The 14946-nt window shown below is 40.8% G+C and overlaps 1 protein-coding gene across 1 annotated transcript in view; it reads right to left on the bottom strand.

The window, feature by feature from the left end:
- ATP10B (ATPase phospholipid transporting 10B (putative)) overlaps window positions 1–14946 on the bottom strand; it is a 216370-nt gene that overhangs the window by 165272 nt on the left and 36152 nt on the right. The gene's annotated exons all lie outside the window — the stretch shown is intronic.

A 14946-nucleotide genomic window follows, 5' to 3' on the forward strand; every position in this document is an offset into this window, starting at 1 on the left:
AGTGTAGTAGTTAAAGACAGACTTCAAAATCTGGCAGAATTAGTTTAAATCTCGGCTCTGCCACTTCTTATTATTTTTCATTTGCTTGGTGACTTTAAATGAATTATTTAAAATTTTTTATTGGGACCAAGGTTGTTTATCTGTTCCGTGATGATAATGACAGTATTTTCTTAGTCTGTTGCTGAGTGGAGTAAATGAAATGATTCAGGTGAACTTGAGCACCGTGGCCGACATACAGCAAGTTCATGATTAATGGCAACTCCATCCAGCACATGGTCTCTATTGTTTAACTACATAGATCCCTTCTGATGCCTTAGAATAAACAAGATGACTGAAATTTTCTACTCTTTCTCTCTGGTAGGATATACCTCTCTGCTTAAGCCTTAAGTAAGCAAGTGGCTTTCCTAACGTAGGACTTCAGAAGATAGACAAGGACATCCTACGTCACTAATGGGAAAACACAGGTGAGAACCCTGAAATAAAGAAAGATGAGTGATAGGGAGACCAAATAAGTCCAATAGAGTTCGGGCATCTGAAATTTTCACTATTGACTGTTGGGGGAGCTCATCAGGTTCTCTCTGAAAGTCTGCTTCTTTTTAGTTTCTAGACAATTCTAACAGGCATAGAGCTTCTCTGTCTCTGAGGGGCATAGCCTTTCTGAACTAGGAGATTCAGAGATTAAGAGAAAAGGGCAACTCATTGTGAAGATTGCAGAAAGCCTGATCGTGAGGGAAGAGATAGAGGAAACAGGAACAGTAGGATTTATTGTTAAAGAAACACAACTATTTAAAACAACATTTTCCAAAATGTGTTCTGCCCATAGGATGTCACTATATAATAGGCAATGAAAGAGTTCCTTGATCAACAGGTATGGAAAATACTGGGCTAAATAGATTCCTCTTCTGCATGGCTTCACAAAGTCTTTAATATATTGATGTACATTCTACGTCTTTAAGAAAGGAGGGTGTGCGGGTGTGGTATATAGGGCTCGCTAATCTAACTTGACCACAGACCCCCTTTTAATGAAATATTCATGCTACTAGTGTTCCATAGAACTTACTTTGGATGCAAGGAGTCAAAGAGCCCAACACTTGCCAACAAATTATGAGGACATTCAAGTGGTATTATGGTAATAGTCATAATGATGTCACAGAGTGATATGAAAAGACTACATTGTGTTTAATGTCATCTTTTAAAAGAAGTAAATACTTTCTAAATAGCTACTTTACTTTTAAGAATTCAACCTTAGAAATACCCATAAAACTCTAAATACCTTTATAAAATTGTTCATGGATACTTTATTTAATATTAAAGCACTTAATGATGAAACCATCAGAAAGAAATTGCTTGGATAAGTGATGGTTCAGCCAATATGATGAAATATGATTCAAGTGTTCAAAAGGTTAATATGAGGTGAAAAGTCCCTCTGAACACATGCTCAGTGGGAGAATATCCAAAAGAGATGTTGTAGAGCTGATGGAGACTTCAGCGTTCCTCAGCAAGACTTTTTTCACTCTGTGGGAGCCCTGCTGCTTATATCTTGGATTACGGTGTGGCAAAAAAATTAATTTGACATTGAGAGAGGGGGAACTAAAATTATTGGGTCGAATTCCAAACACTGGCTCAAAAACAGACTGTGCTTGTTGAAGAACAGGCTGAGATGTATGGCTTGTGGACATTTTTTGGGGGAAGGAGAGTTGAGCTTTTGCTTAGCAGTCACCTGCAGGGGGAAGGGGAGTGGAAAATGCCAAGCAGAAATGGCAAGAGAGCATATGGTCATCTCTCCCTGCTGCCCAAGGTGTTATGGAACATTGCTGTTCTCGGGGCCTCCTACCTGCATCAGGAACAAGCTTATGTGCCACATTTGGATCCTGACCCACTGGCTCCAATCCTGTTTATTTCTCTCCTGGGGGTTAAGAATGAAGGCAGGCTTGGGGCACACACAGCATTGTAAAGATAAATATTACTATTCCGTTTTTGACCAAAAAGTCTTTTCTTCTTCCTGATTCCAAATCCCTTTCTGTCAAGCAGCTATCACCTACACTCCACATGTTTGAATGTCTAAAAAGTAAAAAAAAAAAAAGGAAAAAAAAGTACATTTTTTTTGGCTTCTAGTTGGGGATTTTCCTTCTAGCATTGAAAATATACAAAAAGAACAAGTCCTCCTTAGGGCTTATGATCGCGGCCCTGTAATCAGAGCTGATACTTCTAATTCTAGTCTCTCAGATAACATTTCAGGGTCAGCGGGAACAAACCAGCGAGAGCAATGCGGGAATGTAACGGAGAGCCAAGCTTGATGGTCTCATGCCATTGATGAGTTCGGTCCTCACGAAGAGACCCTTGAGAGTGGAATGCAAACCATTTCAAAATAGTTGGGCAACTGAACCTCAGATCACCCCCAAAACCTTGTCAGGCCATCAATAACCAATAACAAATTTAAGTTTCTTGGGAAACTTAAACCAGCTCTCCGCAGCTGCTTGCATGTGGTAGACGTGCTAGAGCCAAGTGCTGAGTGAATATGGCATTTGTGCTCGGTGACACGCAGTTATGTGCAGAGGACACACCGAGATAGGGTTCTCTCCGGCCTGGACTCGCCCATGTGCCCTACTTGTCCTTTGCTCGTCCAGTTATCTTTCTACAGCCCTGAGCTCATCACATTGGCCTCCACACCCACCGTTTTCTTCACTGCTTTTAGAATAAAGCTCGAGGAAACGCTCTCTGTGAACTAGGTGCAGACTATCCCTGCTTCCTTAGCTCTTACCAGCCAGCAGACGAATTATCTTCCCTCATAAGATTTCTAGCAAATTCAGGGCTTCAGTGCTGGTTGTTTGTCACTCTGGTTCCCCCGACTCTATCATTCTTCCTCATGGACTCATCCTACCCGCATTCTTCAAGCCCGGGATTAAACGCCACCTCCTCCAAGGACCCTTCCTTGGGGTCCCGCCTCGGCCCATCGTTTCTTCTTTTTTGTGTCCCACACTGCCCATTACTCCTTGCTGGGTTTTTCCCTGAACAACGAGGTTATGCAATAGATTCTCTCCTTGGAGTGATCGAATAGTCCATTGTTCAAGCTAAAAATGTCTTTCTTTAATGTCTCTCTTTTCTTTTTCTTCAAGAGTTTTTCAGTACAACAGCCCTTTGGAAAAAATTATCACTTGGCTTCCAAGGCTGTGGATTCACTGTCTTATCACACACCTGGGCAATCAAAAGCCTTTCCACCTCATCAGTTGGTCTGTCATGTTTTCTCCTCACCGCTGATTACATTCTTCTAACACTGCAAGTAGTTTGCTGGTCTAAGAAAGAGTTTTATGGGGTTTGCTTTTTTCAACAAGAAAGGTCCTTTTAAAGCAGGAATGAAAAATCAGTTGCTGTAAGTGTGGGCAGGTGGGTCATTTATGTATTGTTACTGTCTCTTATATACTGCGGAAGATTTCGCTGTTGAATCTCACAAAATCATAAATGTGGTCAATGGATATATTTTATTCCTCTTTATATCCCCTTGGTACCTAGTATAGTGCCATGAACATAGGAAGAGCTTATTAAACACTTGTTCAGTTGAATTGGTTCTGGAAGGCAAGTCCATGTTAATGTTTCTCTTCCTAAAATGCCCTAACTATTTGATTTCATGAGAAAGACCCAACGGAGCTTCTGAAATAGGATCAAGGTTTCTTTACCAAGTCATGTGTTTTTTCAGTCAAATTACAGCAAAAGTAACACATTGTTATGCTGGCCATTAAAATATCATTTGGTGTCAATTCTCCCCAATCAAGTTAATAGTCCTTAACAAAGAAGCCATCCTACATAAAATACGGGCATTACCTTCAGAGCAGAAATGGAAATAGCTATAATTTGGGTTTCTCCCATTTTTCAAATATAGTACCATCTGGTTTATGCCTTAGCCCTGGAGAACCATTTTTTAGAATTCTTTCCTCACGATCCATTCTCCATCCCATTCTTACCCTAGAGATATTCCTGCACTTATCATTAATTAGCTCATTAGGATGCAATAACCATTACTGTGTATAAAGGTATTTATTACCTCATAGGAGTTTGAGCGAAGTTATCAGGACCAAATTTATCTACATCAGGATTCTGCTACTGCAGGCGCCATTTGGGACTGGGCTATCTCTCACTCACAGCTTCTGCCACAATTACAAGATCATGCCCGTACTCAGAAGCCTATCCCGACTGCCTTCTCATCTGGCACCGGTCCTGAAGCCCCAGGTTACTCCGCTGCACCTCGTCAATGCACGGGGCCTCTTGCCTCTGCTTTATGTAGCGTGAAGTTGGAAAACTGTGTCACACAGCTGGTGCTGGACTTCCATTCTAGAAGTTTTCACATTGTACAGTTTTACTCATGGGTTCAGAATGGACCCTTAGTCTGGATTCCCACTAAAACGGTCCAGGGAACGTAAGAAAACAGGTCGACATATACCATCAAAGTAAGATGCAGATGAGACTTCCTAGCTGTGATGTGGAAGCAGCCGAGGTAATGCCAACAGCGGGCTGTCATCCGGTTGGCGGGCAGAGTCGCCAGCTGGCTTTCCAGTTCTGCTCTCCCTTTGAGAGCCTCCATGTACTCGACCCAGATTTTTAAGTTTTAGAATTTAAAGTTTTAGCTCAACAGCATTTTAATGATGCCCCCAAATAACCCATAGTTAATGTTTTTTAGTTGAAGGGACCATTCAAATATTTTCTTTGGCCTTCAGAATCTACCTATGACTTATATTAATAATCGCAAGTGGTGGCACACGCTTTGGAGAAAAATCATACAGGCTGCAGGGCTGGGGACTGATGTCATGGTGATCTTTTAAACATGAGGGTCAAGGAACATTGGAAGACGAGCTAAAATTTGGGCCCAGACATGAAAGAAGTAAAGGAGTGAACAGTGCAAGTATCGGGCAGAAAGCTACTCAGATAGAAAAAACCAACTGCAAAGGTCTTGAAGCAGGAAATGTTCAAGGAAGACCAAGGAAGTCATATTGCTGGAGCTCAGTGAGCAAGTGGAGAATCATAGGAAAAAATGGGAGAGAAACAGCAGAAAATGGGGTGTGGAAGGCCTTGGATATTGGATTTTATTCTTAGGGGAACCACTGAAAGCTTTGAGTTGGTAAAAGTCTGAGTAAGACAAAAGGGAATCAAGAATACTATTGATACAAAGCTAAACACTGGCAAACATATGGAATTTTATAAATAGCCAAAGGGGAAAAAACAACAGAAAAGAAGACACATTAAATAGAGAATGAAACACAGTAAATATGATGCTCACAGAAATTACAACGTTAAGATGACAGACTTTCCCAAACCTAACAGCCATGTTGATAAAAATGAATGAGCTTAACTTATCTATTAAAATAAAATGATTCTCAAATAGATCCGTTAATGAAAATCCAAACCCTATATTGTATATAAGAGATATATCTAAAATGCAGTGATTAAAAGAGGCTAAAAATAAAGGAATGCACAGATTTACATAAAAACAATGAGAAACCAGGAATTAAAACCCTCATATCAAAGTAGAATTCATGCCAAAACCAAAGAATGATTCCAAGACATTTTATAGTGTTAGAAACCATATTTCACAATGAAACTATAACAAAACTCAGTAGCATTAATGTATACAAATAATAGCTAGTTAGAAGATAAAATGAATGTAAAAATCTTATAATAGCAATGAAAAAGATAAAATATTTAGGAACAAACATAACAAGAAGCGATAAAAACCTTTATGAAGAAAAGTATAAATACTACTGAAAGACACAAAAGTAGATTTGAACAAGTTGAAAGATAATGTTTTTTTCTTGTTGAGGATGTCTCAACATAATCAAGAACCCATTTTTCAGCATGTTAATATAAATTAATGTTACCCAACGAAAATATTGACAAGCTTTATTATCAAGCTAGATATACTGAGACTAAAGTTCAGATAAAAATAAATTCATGTGTATTAAGTCATTATGTTGTCATTATACTTTAAATATCTGATACTGTTGTTTGTTAATTATACCTCACAAAACCTAATAAATAAAAAGAGAAATAAACACACAAGGAGAGATAGAAAACGAGTGAGTTCAAAGAGCTATAGATGGAGAGCGGGGTCTCATTCTCTGGATGTTAATACTAAAAAGCCTCTATAATTATTATTATTATTATTTCTTTAAATATATCTTTATTGATTTCCGAGAGAGGAAAGGAGAGGGAGAGAGAGAGACAGAAACATCAGTGATGAGAGTCATTGATCGAGCCCGCAACCCGGGCATGTGCCCTGACCGGGAATCGAACCCCGATCGCCTGGATCCTAGGTCAACGCTCAACTGCTGAGCCACGCCCGGCCGGGCATAAAAAGCCTCTATAATTAAAACAGTGTAGTACAGGCTTCTGATGAGATAGAATGACCAACCTAATAGAACAGAATAGAATCTATAAAAATACAGTTTAGTGTAAAAGTGGTATCTCAAATCACTGGGGAAAAGGTGATCTTTTAAATAAATGATGATGGGACTACATAACCATTTTTTTTTTATAAATGAGAAAACAAAGATCCATTCTCTATGTCATATACAAAAGAAACTCTAAATGGGTGAGAAACATAAATTTAAAAAATAAAACTTTAGCAGAACTAGAAAAAAGTAAAGGTGACTTCCTTTATAATCTGGACTTAGGGAAATTTTTTTTTTTTTAAATATATCTTTATTGATTTCAGAGAGAGGAAAGGGGAGGGAGAGAGAGAGAAACATCAATGATGAGAGAGTCATTGATCAGCTGCTGCCCGCAACCCGGGCATGTGCCCTGACTGGGAATCGAACCCCTATCGCCTGGATCCTAGGTCGACGCTCAACCGCTGAGCCACGCCTGGCCAGGCAGGGAAATGTTTTTAACTGTGACTAAAAACTCCAGATGTCATAAAGGATGAATAAATTGACTACATATGACAAAATCATCATAAGCAAAGTAAAAATGCAAATGTCAAAGAGAAAGTGTTTGCTGTGTATATCACAGAAAAAGGGCCGACATTCTTAATATACACATAAAAAACTTTCATACTAATACATACTTGGAGAAATAATAATACTAATAATCCTATAGAAAAAATGGCTGTAAGACCTGAAATGGCAAAAATACATAAACATGAGCCTTGAATATATGAATATATATTCAACTTCACTCATATTAAGACAAATGTAAGTTAAAACTCACTGACATTCGCTCGGCCGGGCGTGGCTCAGCGGTTGAGCATCAACCCGGGATCCAGGCGATCGGGGTTCGATTCCTGGTCAGGGCACATGCCCGGGTTGCGGGCTCGATCCCCAGTCGGGGGCGTGCAGGAGGCAGCCGATCAATGACTCTCTCATCATCGATGTTTCTATCTCTCTCCCTCTCTGTGAAATCAATAAAGATATATTCTAAAAAAACCGAAAACAACAACAACAAAAACCTCACTGCGATCCTATATCTCACTCATCAGGTTGGCAACAACCCAAAAGCTTGACGATGCGCGCTCTGTTCCCATGGCAACAGAAGAGCAGCAGCCTCCCGCGCTCTGGCTGACGGGCATGCCAAGCGGCAGGGGCGCGGAATCCTTACAGGCCATCGGCTCAAGCTAATAAAGGACACATACATCTATCCTCGAGCCAGCGATCCCACTTCCAGGGGTTTAACTTGACGATGCACTCTCAGCAGCACAAAAATACACATGCGCAAGGCTATTTATTGCAGTATCACCCTTAGGAAGCCAGTCAAACGTCTAAGCCTAGGAGATTGTACGGGATTTCAAGTGCACATGGAACACTGGATCAAAATAGATTCTACGCTGGCCGGAAAGCAACTCTCAACAAATTGCAAAGAACTGAAATTATAGTATGTTCTCGGACCACAGTGGATATAAGCTAGAAATAAATAGCTGAAAGGTCACTAGAAAACATTTCCCCCATTCTGAAAACTAAGCAACACACTACTAATGACCTATGGGCCAAAGAAGAAATCTAAGTGGAGGTTTGGGAAATATTTTGAACGGAGTGACAATGAATAGAGCATAGTTTGTGGAATACAGCCAAGGCCGTGCTGCGGGAGAAGCCATGGCCTGAGCGCATGTGCTAGAAAAGAACAGAGGCTGAAGTCAGCTATCCAAGTATCTCGCTCAGGGGAATAAGGTGGGGAAAAGTGCAAAGGAAACCCACAGAATGTCAGTGGAAGAAAGTCAGTGAAAATTTAAGAATAATGTACTCTAGATAGAATTTTCAAAATCCCCAAAGTTTGCCACATAGAAAAACTAACAAAACTAATACACCCTTGGGAAGGCAGAAAAAAAAAAAAAGACAAATAGCCAATAGCATGAAGGGAATGAAAGGAATATCACAATAAAATTAAAAATTTAGATGGTATAAACACATTTTTATAAAAATAATACCTTGATACAAGAAGAAACAAAAAATCTGAAAGCCCTCTATCTATTAAAGCAACTGAATTCATTATTTAAAACATTCCAATTTAGGGGTCGTGTGGCTTCACTCGTGATTTCTTTGAAATATTAGGAATGAATAACACTGATCTTATACAAATTGTTCTATTTCTCTATCAAGTGGTGATTTCTTGACTGAATGACCACGTGGGCATGTTCACTTTGTTATAATTCATCATGCTGTGTGCTGAAGAATAGGCCATTGTGTGTGTGTGTGTGTGTGTGTGTGTGTGTGTGAGAGAGAGAGAGAGAGAGAGAGAGAGAGAAAGTTATACATGAATAAAAAGATTTTTAAATAAAGGAAAAAATTCTAAACAACAAAATATAAAAAATTACACTTTATAGTGAAGCCCCTTCTGACACCCAAGCAAATTAGATTCTTTTTCCTTGATTTTCCTTCAGAGCATTATCTACTATTCTACAATTATATGCTGGCATCTTTGGCTAGACTGTGGGCTTCTGGAGGATAGGGGCTGTGTTTCATTTATCTCCATTTCCCTATGGTTTCAAACATGACAACATGGAAGGTGGTTAGTTATTGTTTAAATAAAAAAATTTAAATATATGTACTAACAGACTTTGGTACACACAGTCTTTCTTTCTTTCTTTCTTTCTCTCTCTCTCTCTCTCTCTCTCTCTCTCTCCCTCCCTCCCTCCCATACACCTTTATTGACTTCAGAGAGAGGAAGGGAGAAGGAGAGAGGGAGAGAGAGAGAAACATCAATGATGAGAGTCATTGATCGGCTGCTTCCTGCACGCCCCCCACTGGGGATGGAGCCCGCAACCCGGGCATGTGCCCTGACTGGGAATCGAACCTCGATCTCCTGGATCCTAGGTCGATGCTCAACCTCTGAGCCACGCTGGGCCGGGCCACACAGTGCTTTCTTTTCTTGATCTTATTAAAATGCCCTGAGTAATACTATTGGTATCACACATCTGTGGCCTTCCTGTCTAAAATTCCCTGCTTTTTTCATGATATTCATGTCTAATCTCCAAATAACACATTTTTAAAAGGAAGGGAACACACACACACACACACACACACACACACACACACACAGTCCCTTTTCTTTAAGAATTTACTTATATTTATCATAGAGTACCAAGGCTACTCACTGTATAATCCATGGACCAGTGCTGGCTCACAAACACTTTATCACTGGTTTACAACAGTTAAATACAGAAGTTGAGGATGTGTGTTTAGAAACAGGTACAATGATTTTACACTACTGCGATATCCAAGCATGTGGTGGGTGATAATGCATTTACTCATGGTAGAAGTAGTTATTGGTCCAAGATGAACTGGACAAAAAACTGGTCATTTCCATTGGTAGATTTTAAAGCTCTGCTATTGACTATTAGAGCTAAAAAAGGCCAACTATTTGTTTTTCCAACCCCATTCTTTTAAAATGAGGAAACTGAGACCTAGGGCTGACCCAATTCCTGACTGCCAAGCAAATGGTCTTTACACTATAATGCCACCTGCATTACTTACATAGAGGAGATTCAAAGATAAAATCAACATTATTATTCCTACCATTATTAGCTGTAGCAGTTAGAGCTACCGTTAACCATATTAAATACTTATTAGGTAGAACCACCTAAAATTGCCATTTTTTAAGGGCAAACATGGTCAACTATCTGTAGTTTCACATGGTTCAACTCCAATGCTAAGAACAATGTCAAGTGTTTTAGAGCCTTAAAAGAAGAGGCATCTGGAGCCAGACTACATAATGTTTGGCAAGCTAATTAATTTCTCCCTGGGGTCTGTTCCCAGCTCCATAACCTGAGCTAACAGTACCTACCTCAGAGATTTGTTGGGGCTTAAATGGTTCTCGCCATTGGAGTGCACCTGGCAGGTAGTAAACGCTCAGTGAATATTAGCTCTTCTGGTTATTGCCAACATTAGTTCCTTAATTAAATCTCAGAACAGTCTTGTGAAGTAGGAACATTTATCCTCAGTTTATGGATGAAGAGACTGGAGCTTAAAGAGAGAGGAAGACAGTAACTTGAACCCTTGTCTGCCTAACTTCAAGCACATTCCCTATGCCTTGTATAGTAATTTTCAATTAAGTGACAGCTAAATTGAGTTGAACAGCCCCACTAGGTGTTTCATTGGAATCGCTAATATTTGAGAAGATCTAGCTTCTGGGATGCTTTGATGGTCAACTATGTAAAACACAGTGCAAGCTAGTTTATATTCTGATTAAAAGAACCTGATTTCACCATTTTTTTGTCTCCTGATTGACAAGGATGCTATGAGCAATAAATAAGTTGATGGATACCACCTCTGATTTCCTAACAGTGCGATCTTGTACTAACCCCTTAGGTGTTGCTTCCCCCCTCGAAAGGGCGCCCACACTCCAGCAGCACCGCCCTGGGGTGCTGAGAAGGGAAACCCACACGGTCCCTGCTAACGAGACCCCGAGCTGTTAAATTTGGTCAGCGTTCTGTACAAGACCAAAGAGACTCCGTCTTCTCTTTTTCTCCTTAAAGAGAGTAAGTAGTCAAGAAATTCCTTTGAGAAGCAACAAGATCTGATTGAATTTTTCAGAATCTTCTATTATTCTATCAAGTTCAGTTGACAGCAAAGGACAAGCTGCCTTTCAAATACTAGAAGTGAACGCATCAGCAATTCAGAGGGAAAAGCGCAGGTTATTAAGTAGGAACAGGTTTCTCAGAATATATTTACACCAACTCCTGGAAACCACTGTCATCAGACACCTCCATGACAATCTATTTTCTGGTCTCTGTCTTGGTTAGAGTTTGGCAGATGATAATAAAATACGATGAAATTACCTTTGAGCCCTGACATGTACATCAGCTCACACATTCCTCGTGACCTGATTATTTTTCCAACACAGCTCATCCACGTTCAATACTATTCCCTAGCAGTCAAGGTTTATGTCTAGGAAATACAGCATGCTTATATAAAAGTAAGGGACACAGAGTTTATTATATATGTAGTATATGCGCAATATACACACAATATGTATGTGTATAAATTCATATTAGTTAAGAAGAGCTGGAAGGGCCCTTTGGGATCATTAAGTTTTCTTTGTTTTTGTCTTACAAACAAGGACTCTGAGACTCGGGCAAAAATGGTATTCAGAAGGCCACATGGCAATCCGGCTCCCAAATAAAGCTTCAGAAATGAGAATGTAGTGAATACCTACTATTTTCTGAGGACAGCAGCAAGCATTTTTCATCCCTAAGTTCTCATACCATTTCTATGATGTTGGTATCATTGCTCTCCTTTGAGAGATGAGAAAACCGAGTCTAAGAAGAGTAGTACAGCTAATTTACGCCACAAATGTTTTTGCCACAGCCATATATAACCATGTTACTGTTTTTTAAACTTTTCTTTAAATGGGCTAACGTAAACTTTTATAGAGGAAACTTTTTATTACCACGTAAAGCTAAAACAAATACAATGTGTTATAAATCAAAGGTACTCACAAAAGTAAATGCAAGGAAACCAAAATATCACTAAATTTTAGCTAGACTCTGCTGCTCCCTAAAGACTCGGGAATTTGCACCCTGCTGTCTTTTTTGGAAAAAGAGATTAGCAATGGTTAGAGAGGAATTAAAGACCCACTAACATAAACTGAGATTTAAGGATTGAAAGGGACCCGAGGGAAAACTATCACCATGTGCTTCAGCTATCTGATGTCACCTGAAGTCCTGCATGTCCCCCCTCAGATCACTTTGGGCCTGTCCTGCTGCTTACCCCCCACTTGGGGAAATATTGAATGCATTAAGCACCAGCTCTGCTCGGCTCTCGGACTGCGGGGAGCACCAGAATCACCTGGGGGCCTAGGAAAGGCACATTTCCCCTCCTGGTGTTTCCGCCTCAGCATGTTGGGCGTAGAGCCCGAGAACTTGCATTTCTAACAAGTTTCTGAGTAATGCTGATGCTGCTGGCCCAGGAGCCAAGTGTCTGTGTTGTACCTGGGAAGAAGGTAGGCAACATATGGTGGCATGTGTGTGAGAATGTCACCATCCAGGTTGCTAGTGATTGTAGGGATCTGACATTTTTTTTCATCAGGTAGATAAGGCGAAGAAATAACGTATCCTTTTGTGTTCCTTTCTTGATCTCCAGCCTAGTGAGTTCAAAGGTAACTTCACGCCAAGGCTGATGAACAACCTCCGCTAAGGCACACAAGCACCTCCTCCCCAAAAAGACAGTTTGCAGGCCTCCTATGCTGCTGGCAGCAGCCAGAGATCGTTAATACCGATACCAGAAAATGAGATTATCTGTTTTCCTCTCTAGACATAAAGACATTATAAGAGCATTAAAAAAATGCCATGACAGTTAACATTCTCTCTCATCTGGTTCCTATTAATAGTAATAACAAATAATTATTAAGCCTTCTGTGAGGCAGTCATTGTGTTGTATTAGGTGATCTTGTGGTTCATTCTCTCTTTCTCTCTCTGAATCTCTCTGAGTGAGGATTTGAGAAGCTAAGTAGCTTGTCTAAGGTCACACAATTACCAAGAAGTAAAACAGGGACTCAGATCCAAGTTCAACCCCAATGTGTATTTTTTCTGCCAAGCCACACTGCCGCTGTTGTTACTACCTATTTCCTAAATCTCTCAATAAAAGTGTATTTCATAGAGAACTAAAAGAGGAGAGGAAAAAGGGCTCCAGATGCTTGAAATGTTTACAAGAAAATGTTTAAACAATGTCACTGAAAAAACCCCAAATCAGTGCCATTTAATCAGCAATGGAGATAGAGCTCCCTAGGTTTTAGAGCTCCCAGGCCCTAAAGTCTGGCCAAATCTTTGCATTTAGTAGAGTAAGTAGGTAGAACTGGTCTCAGAAGCCCAACCTGTTTTAGTTTGCTCTTGAGTCAGGAGACTTTTATTTCCTTCTGACATGACAAGGGCCGTCAGGAGTGTGGTAGAAACCAACACCGATTGACAGACGTGAGCCTTGGATTCTGGTCCTTGTTTTGTCTCAGTAACTCTGCTCTGCTTCGTTTCTCTGGGCCCCAGGTTCACCCTCTGGAACCCAGCAGCTGGACTAAGCTGCCTGCCTAGCTCTGCCTCTGAGAACACAGATTCCTTCAGCTGGATTTATGAGCAGCATGTGCCTTGGGACCATAACACCCATCTTTTAGCATAAGGAGACTACGGTTTGATTGCAAACTCGGCATGTGGGTTTCAACCTTCAGCCTCTCAAGGGCTTTTGAGGCCACGCATTTGTGAGGTAACCCCGCTACACCCTTTGGGAAATACATGGTAACAACCAGAGGACAGGTCCTGAGCCCTTCAAGGTACAAATACTACTTAAACCCATACAGATGGACTTTAAGAAATAAATCATCTGATGTATTTTTTAAAAGTCATCAGTGGCAATAAAATGACAAATTCAGTAGGTGTTATTAAGGGTAATTATAGTAACATCTAGAAAGAAAACAACATCTGTGATTTGCCTGATTAATGGCCTCCTGTAATAGTGCATCTGTTAATGGAATAACACTCCTAGTGCTCTTGACTGTACGTTTGCAAGATCTGGAAATAGAGAAAGGCCTGTTGGAGAAGAAAGGAGCAGGGTGCTCGATTGACTCTTGGAGGTCAGGCTCCTCCCCGGAACCTTGAATTCCCCTATGGCTACCCAGACCAGAATTATGCAGCAAATTCAGACGACAAATGAATTCCACCATGTACTTGAACATTTGCAAGCTAAGCAACAACCAGTTTGGGGATTTAAAAAAACTGACTTTTCGCCTTGTGGTGGGAGATGCTGTACCCTGGCCTGATCAGTGCATAGTAGGACTGGCCTACAGGTGCTCCTCACGGATCTCCCCATGTGCACAAGGCTTCTTCTGCAGCGAGTAGTTAACATTCAGGGGGTAAATCTATTTTTCTTTAAGCATCAGTTTTCTCCTTTGAACTCAAAGGAAAACCAACATTCCCACCTACAGCTGAAAACCACTGCAGTGTGCCAGCTTCAGTTTATCAAGATGAAATTGGGAGGCCACGTAATGATCGCAGTCTCTCCCCCAAAGCTCTAGTTTCTTTCTGCCTTGAGAACAAGACACTAACTCCATCTGCTTCCTCGGGCCACATTGGATGAGTGCGGGGTATATTATTTGTCATAACACATATTCAGGTGCATTCGGGCTGCAAGCTCTGTTGCATAAGGGACTGGCACTTGCCATCGCTTATCCTAATGAAATCAATCGAAGAAGACAAAATTCTGTTAGAAAAGGGACATGGCTCTCACGCCCAGCAAGCCACATGCAGTTTCAAATGCAGTATAAAGGAAAGTAATTCTGCCCTGGGCCCGAGCCAAACCTTCAGCCCGGCGGTCACCCCCACGGTAGAGGAAGGGCCTACACAGTGCTTCACTCACCCCGGCAAAGCTGCCGTCCCTCCCGGCGGGCTCGGCCAGAAGCTACGGGAAGCAGGGCTCGAACGTGGCACCGTCTCTCCTGTCCATCTCGGCTGAGAGATCACGTCTCTTTCCCGGGGTGGGTTTC

This window comes from Miniopterus schreibersii (genome assembly GCF_964146895.1).
Source record: "Miniopterus schreibersii genome assembly, chromosome: 4".
Taxonomy (NCBI): domain Eukaryota; kingdom Metazoa; phylum Chordata; class Mammalia; order Chiroptera; family Miniopteridae; genus Miniopterus; species Miniopterus schreibersii.